Source organism: Sorghum bicolor, chromosome 6 (assembly GCF_000003195.3).
Source record: "Sorghum bicolor cultivar BTx623 chromosome 6, Sorghum_bicolor_NCBIv3, whole genome shotgun sequence".
Classification (NCBI taxonomy): domain Eukaryota; kingdom Viridiplantae; phylum Streptophyta; class Magnoliopsida; order Poales; family Poaceae; genus Sorghum; species Sorghum bicolor.
This window is the reverse complement of record NC_012875.2, coordinates 8357488-8364868: the sequence shown is the minus strand read 5'-3', so window position 1 is coordinate 8364868 and position 7381 is coordinate 8357488.

Here is a 7381-nt window from a genome sequence, read left to right as displayed (position 1 = left end):
TCACTTGAGATACTTTTATGTGGTGAAATATTGAATATCCTACAAGACAAGTGAGAAAAACATAACTTGTGGAACTTGTTAGAATAAACCGCTATAACCGTACATTACACATTGTTTCAGATCTCTTTCTAGGTTAATTGGTAGTTAAAAACTAGAGTTCATTACCATCAATAAATTCCCCCAAGTTACCCGTTGTTAGTCCCTTAGCAAAGGCAATCTCAACAATGGATCAGGTGTTGCTACAATGCTTGCACCCCTCAAAAGTACACATATGTTCAAACAAGAATTCACCCCTAGATTGGATTTAACTATTCTGACTTTCAAACTTACCCATACTACCTTCAACTATGGAGCTTGTAGCCTTCACTTGGGTCTTGCTCAACTGAACGACAAAACAATCAAGTCAAGCTCTGCATCTCGAGTTCTTTGATCTATTTCATTCTAGAGTTTTGTAAGTTTTCAAAATAAAACACAGAGATTCCTTTATATGACCCTTTATAGTCTCTCATATGTGGTATTTGTGGATCCGTACCAAGGTGATGATGGTGTTTTGCCTTCTCTCTTTCACTCAAAATTTGTGGTATTTTTAGAATAAGGCAGAGTAGCATCATGCCTCCTCTTTATTACCCTATAACTAATAAGCTTATATGGAGCTGAGGGTAATTCAAGGATGTAGCATACTCACCTTGCATGTGTTGCTTAGTCAAAACCAAGATCCTTAGAGGGGAGACCATACCCTTACATCAAGATGTGCAAGTGTGTGCAAATATTTGGTGGATAACCTAATTTTACTTTGCTCCTAGAGAGATTGCCTCCAACTGAAGAATTTATGAAGAACTTTGTTGTGGAGGTTTTGGGATATCTTCTTCCTCCTTTTGTTGGTGACAATGATGAACTTCTAGGCATAGAGATCATAGACTTCTCTTTTTTTCTTTTTTCTTCCTTTTTTCTTTTTCTCTCTTTTTTTACAAAGGATCTCCTACCTCTTACTTAGGATACAATGAACTTAGAGAAGAGATAAATCACAATATTGGTGCATTTATTGGGAAACCTAAGAATCTTTTTAGATCTTTGCCCTATGTACAAGATAGATTCTTGGGTGGAAAGGCATGTTTTTGCATACTCCTAGGGTAGGAGCAACATGATATATGTGGGTGTAAGTGATCTTTATCTTGGGAGCATGACCATCCCCTTGACAAGGGTCTCACAGGGGTCGACCAAACTCAATACAAAGCAAGCAGCTTATGAGCTGGTTTTCCTAGTCTAGCAAGCATACATATATGGTTGTGGTAGGAGTTAAAGCTCTCATCATATAGGAACTCATCATGTACCAATTTTAAGTTTTTCAAAAGATAAATCTCTGGAACTCTAGTGTTAATAGGAATAAGATAAACATCAGCTTAAACCTTTTTATATCACATCCGTCAATCACCTAGACTTAGATCAAGCATTCGCAACCCACAAGTTTTAGGTTGAGAGTAAATCCTAGGTCAAAACAATCATTTCCAAAACTCAGGAGAGTTCAAGGTTAAAAACTACATACTTGAAAGGAATTACGGCAGAAAAGCATAGAGATTATCTCTAGTGATCATTTTATTTAAACAGAAAAGCAAACTTTTATTCGAGCGCACACTATTATGAAATAACATAATATAGAACAAGTACTTGACAGGATAAGTGTGAACCTTCATGTGCCCACTATTTTTTTTATTTTTGAATTTATTTATAAAAATAAAACTTTAAGAGGGTAAGGATACTTACCTGGATACAAGGTGTTGGTATTTTTAACATCACTTCATATTAAGTTGTCATCCCTAACATGATGCCAAAAACCAAGGATAAAAATAATCTACACGCAACAACTCTAAATAGAATATATCTGCAAGCGCATAGATAATTCTCCCGCTGTAGCATTTCACCTAGGAAGTATTCCGAGTATCGTTGATTTATTTTATGCCAAAAGGATAAAGCAACATTCTATTCATTAGGCTTAGGTAATCTTATAAGGATTAAAGAAATTATGTAAATCTATCATAGCCAATTGCACTAATGCTTTAGTGATAACTAGTCAACAGTATGATAAATGTTAAATGGTAATTGAGTAAAAAATGAGGTAAATGGTATTCCATAGAAAGAAAATAGAGACTCACTAATGTAGTAAAGCAATCTCGAGATTCGGTTAGAGAAAAGAAAACCTATGTAATTACTAATATAAAGTCTACAGCCTACGCCATGCTACACATTTTCATCTATAGCGTGATAGACTCAGAAGACATCATAAGGAGCATCAACTAATGAGGATATTAAGACACAAGGGTCACCTCCTTTGCGACCGTGCTCGGCTAGTCCTATGTACGGAGGGTGGACTACAGAGGAACCAATGCAGTTGGGTTGACGGTCGATAACATCAACTTTTATTAGAACTTTAAACCCGAAGGAGAACATGAAAACACACTAGTCTAGGGTTTAAACTGACAATTTCCACGAGTTTTGCATATTCTATATTTTCTAGGGTCTATTTCTAGAAAAGCTGAAAAGAGGGATTCAAGTGCATATTTACCACAAAACTTATCTGCCATGAAAAAGATCATGAACGGGACGTGGGATGACTCTAGAAGACACCGGAAGAGGCCGGAGGCCAGAGGCCGCCAGGTGGGGCCGACCAGCCCCACCATGGCACCGGCTGGCGCCCCCTGTTAGGGTTTTGACCCCCATTCTAGAATGTTCCTCCACCGCCTCCAAGGAGTCATCTTGGCCCTTGGTTAAGTCGGTTTGATCCAGCGGCGCACGTCGATCCCACGGGCTATAAATAAAGGGGCAGACCCCCTAGAGGCATCAAGTCATTTGGAGATCCATTCATCAAGAGCCTTCTCTAGTTCATCAGAGCCTCTCTAGTTCATAGTTTTAGCCTAGTTAGATTAGAAGTAAAATAGTTCTAGTTCTTCAGCGTGATTCGGAGCCCCAGGCGTCTGTCTGGAGTGCGGAGTTTGGTATAGGTCTAGTACCTTTCTCTTATTGTATTCAATATTATGATTCAGGCAACATTGTTCTTAATCGCTTATATATTCTTAATTGCAATAGTCATTGTCTACTTTGATTATATGTCTAGGATAGTTGATTTGATCTTATTGAATCCATGTAATTGCTCATATAGCATTTACCCAATCAATTGGTGGGTAGATGGTAGACAAAATGTAGATGTGGTGTCTAGATATCTTATTTATCTGCAAGGGCACCCTGACATGTCAGGTCGTGTGGTAGTCCGCGCAGGTGATAGCTTTGTTGGTTCCTCTGTAGTCCACCCCTCGTACGTAGGACTAGCTTGGGCGCGGTCGTGAAGGAGGTGACGGTTGCGTCTTAAAACCCTCATTAGTTGATGCCTCTTTGCATATGATTATGATATAGGGTTCACTTAACAATGACTTCTAGATGTAATTGCATTAATTAGAGTTATTCATTGATGTAGTTATAGATTTACCTTAGTATTTATTCCTGAGTTTATCCATTGGCTAGCTATTATTTTGACTAGAAGAGCTCTGATATTTATCTATTTATGATGACTAATTATTATGTATCCTATATCCTTTATCAAGTGAATTATCCCTGTTATGAGTAGGATTCTAGTTAGGGTTTATTGTTCACACCAATAGTATAAGTTATAGTTATAAGTCCTACATATAGACCTTCCCTATGGATACGAGATATTTAAAACCCCCTAGGTAAAATGTGACATTGGTACGATATCTATGCGCTTGCGGATAATCTTACTTAAATCTTATTTAAAGGAGTGTAGTTAATTTATACCAACATGCATTTTTGGTGTCGTTGCCGGGGAAGGTAGCTAGGTAATTAAGGAACATTGATAGACTTATACTCAATTATGTGATCGAGATAACCATTAACCCCTGTTCAAGCAGGATTACCCTTGTTTGTCTACTTTTATATCTTATGCAGGGTAATAAAACGACCGGTTTATGACCTTCCGGAATGCCCCCACAAAATAAGAAGAAACATAAGAAATCCATTGTTGGAGAACGAGGTCGACGTCATAGGACTTTAATTCATATCTCAAGTGATGGGAACAAAGATGTTGCATCACTCACAAATTCCAGAATGTGAGTCATGGTAAGTATGATCAAATAAAGGTGAGAAAGTCTTACTCATGGACTTCAACAATTATGAGTAGTTATTTTTATATTCCACTGCATGTTTACATTAATCCATATATTCACACTATTTAGTTTAAATTTCCTTAGCCATAACTTGTTCCATTTCATATATTCATCTCACATGCATTTAAAAAACCTCACCATGGTCATGCTTTTTTATCTCTATCTGAATAAATCTCTACTATATTTTCATGTTACCTTTATTTGCTATGATATATGTTTAGGCTTTGAAGTACTTTCATAAATCTCTTAAATGAAGCATGGTGCTTAGTTTTGGAAAAGTAGTTTTACTTTTAAAAGGCTTTTAAATTGAGCTTAGATTAAAATGCCTTCCTAAGTCAAATTAGACGTGGTGTCTAGGTTGATTTTTGAGCCGATAGTATGTTGTAGTGGATAGTGAATATTTTATTGGACTAACCCCTACAAGAATATTTTGAATTAAATCTAGGAAAGTCAAGAGATAAGTACACACCGGGGATGAATCAAGGTAGATGATAACTTTGCACAAAAAGTCCAACTTGTGAGTAGTAATATTTATCCATTTATCTTTTGTTACAAGTTATCTTTTCCTTGAACCATGTTATATTGCAACAACAACATAAAACACAATAGACACAATTTATGCTAAATAATCTTAAACCATATATCATCTTGATTAGCATAGAAGAACATAAAAAAGGGTATGGACAGCAAAACCTGTATTTCAATCTTGCTATTCCCTCGGGTATGTGTCCATTAACGTTTTCCAGGAAAGAACAACCTTAATCTATTGGAGAAGAAGTTTTCAAGTGAACATTATTGCATCTCCAATATACCCCAGCTCATCAACCACAAATTAATCAGAGAAGTCAGGAAAAGATCTTCTTTAGCTTCATTGAATGGTGAAAAGGCGAAGAATAAAAGAAAGGCCTTGCTCAGCAAGACCAGGAGCTCTCACCAATAGATGAACCCGAACCCTCCTCTTCCAAGTAAGTTCGTCATCACTTACTAAGAAAGATGAAGATATGAGGTACATTTGTCCAAGCCTCATGCAACATGTAACTACAATTAACAAATCATACCATGTTGCTAATTTGTCTTGGTCATTTCTACCCTACGCTATGCTCAAACATAACTTGCTAATATATATATAATAAAATGCTCCTCTGGTTCACCATACATATTCTCGGTTCTATGTGAATAAATACTTATAGTCTTGCAAACTTCCTTATTCTATTATAAGTATACTTTAGAATATTACTTAAACATTATGAAAATCAAGCATGCTTATATAAGAATTTAGTTGTACATATAGACTAATCCCTCCTACTTAAAAAAATTGTTTAAATCATATTAGGAGATTATTCATAGAATCAATTCAAGGTTAAGGGTATGCTTCAAAATAATATCCTTGCTTTAACCTTGATAAAAAATGAAATAGTATTGAATCATTGAAAACATGAGCTACAAATCAATCTTTAACTCTTAGGCAAACACTATCCATACTTTGATAAATAGTATATTCCTTCGGGTACGTTCTCCACTAACCCCTTGTAGAAAAGACATAATGAGAGAAGCAGAAGGTATGAAGAGTGAGAAAGGAGTACAACATACGAGACAAGATGCTAATGAATAACCCATGATACAAGAAAAAAAAGAGAGACCATTGAAATTCATCTACCCTTCATCATGCTCTAATGGAGCTAACATCTTAAGATAAGTGATCATTAATTTCCTCTTGATCTTGGTATGTAAAAATGAAAATACAACCATGTTAGAGTTACAACTGAAATTGATCAACCTGATTAAACTCAACATGATTTGTTCTGAGTTTATTCACAGAGTTATTCTTTGTTGAGGGTATCAGTAGGGGGTGCCCTAACCAACGCATATAACGAGAGCACCTGTACACAAATCGAGGCCCTCGACTCGACGCCCCCCGATCGCATATGTGATCGTCAAAACAAGACAACGACCATGGCCTAGAACACGGAAAGAATGTCGTGCGAATCAGCTAGGGCTCGACCGAGCGGTGACCGTCGAATACGGAAACTAGCTCATGCGAATCGGTAGGCCTCGAGCGCAGAAGTGCCGCCCGCCGCCTGACGTGGGTACGGGAGCCAGGGCATTTAATGCATCCTGTCGCGTTCCCACCTAACCCGACAGTCATGGGAAGCGTGATAGGGAGCAAGCCCCCATCCAATCACCCCTTTTTATAGCCTTGTCCACCGAATGAGCCTGAGCGTGACAGAGCGCAGCAAGGCGGACGAGACGTCTCGTCACGACCCCCCTCGAGACGTCTAAAGTCAGCGCTCCCGTCAGCAAGGCCTTGCGCGGTATCAGACCCTCGAGCGAGCGTGTTTCTTCCTGAGAAGAGTCAGACCGCGAAAGACAGCGCCTCAACCACCCCGGCGCCACTGAAGCCACGACATACAGGCGTGCCCACGGTTGAGCCAATCCAGGACGACGTGCAGAAGTCGGATTCAGTGGCACGCGTAATCATCATCCAGGTACTGGGTAACAAGAGAGCTCGAGGCCACGCCAGTACGGAAGCCTCGAGTAGGTCAGCGTGCCATACCTCTATCGACCCCTACTCTGTCACCTACGCATGTAACCTAGGTCTCCCCTTGGAACTATAAAAGGGGAGGCTCAGGAAAGGATAGGGGAGATGGACACGAACACAATACAAGAGATAGGTAGAAGAGCAACCATACTTCATCTCCGTCTCTCCATCCATACCACCTTGTATTCACCCCTGTACAAGCACTTAGGTGCAAGATAATAGAAACATCCCCCCCGCTGGACGTAGGGCCTTCTCTTGCCCGAACCAGGATAAATCTCTGTGTCTTTCTTGCATCACCATCTAGAAAAGGGAGCACGCATACAAGTTTTACTCGTTGGTGTGACCCCCTGGGGGGAAAACACCGACAGTTGGCGCGCCAGGTAGGGGTCCTGCGTGTTCTTTCGCCGATTTCCCACCACTTTCCAGATGGCCACTCTCGTTTCGCCGATTCTGTGTTCCACGGTGATTTGGTTCGGAAGCCTCGAGTTCATGTCTACCGATTTTGGCTACGACATGATACTGCTCTTGGTCAAAGGACCGGGAGGAGCTCGCATTACGCCCGCAAGATTGAGGGCTCCAAGACGGCCTTGCCACCATGCCTCCCCGCCCAAGCGGAGCCACGGCGTCGCTCAGCACGACGATATGTCCAAACGCCCAGATGTACGTGGAG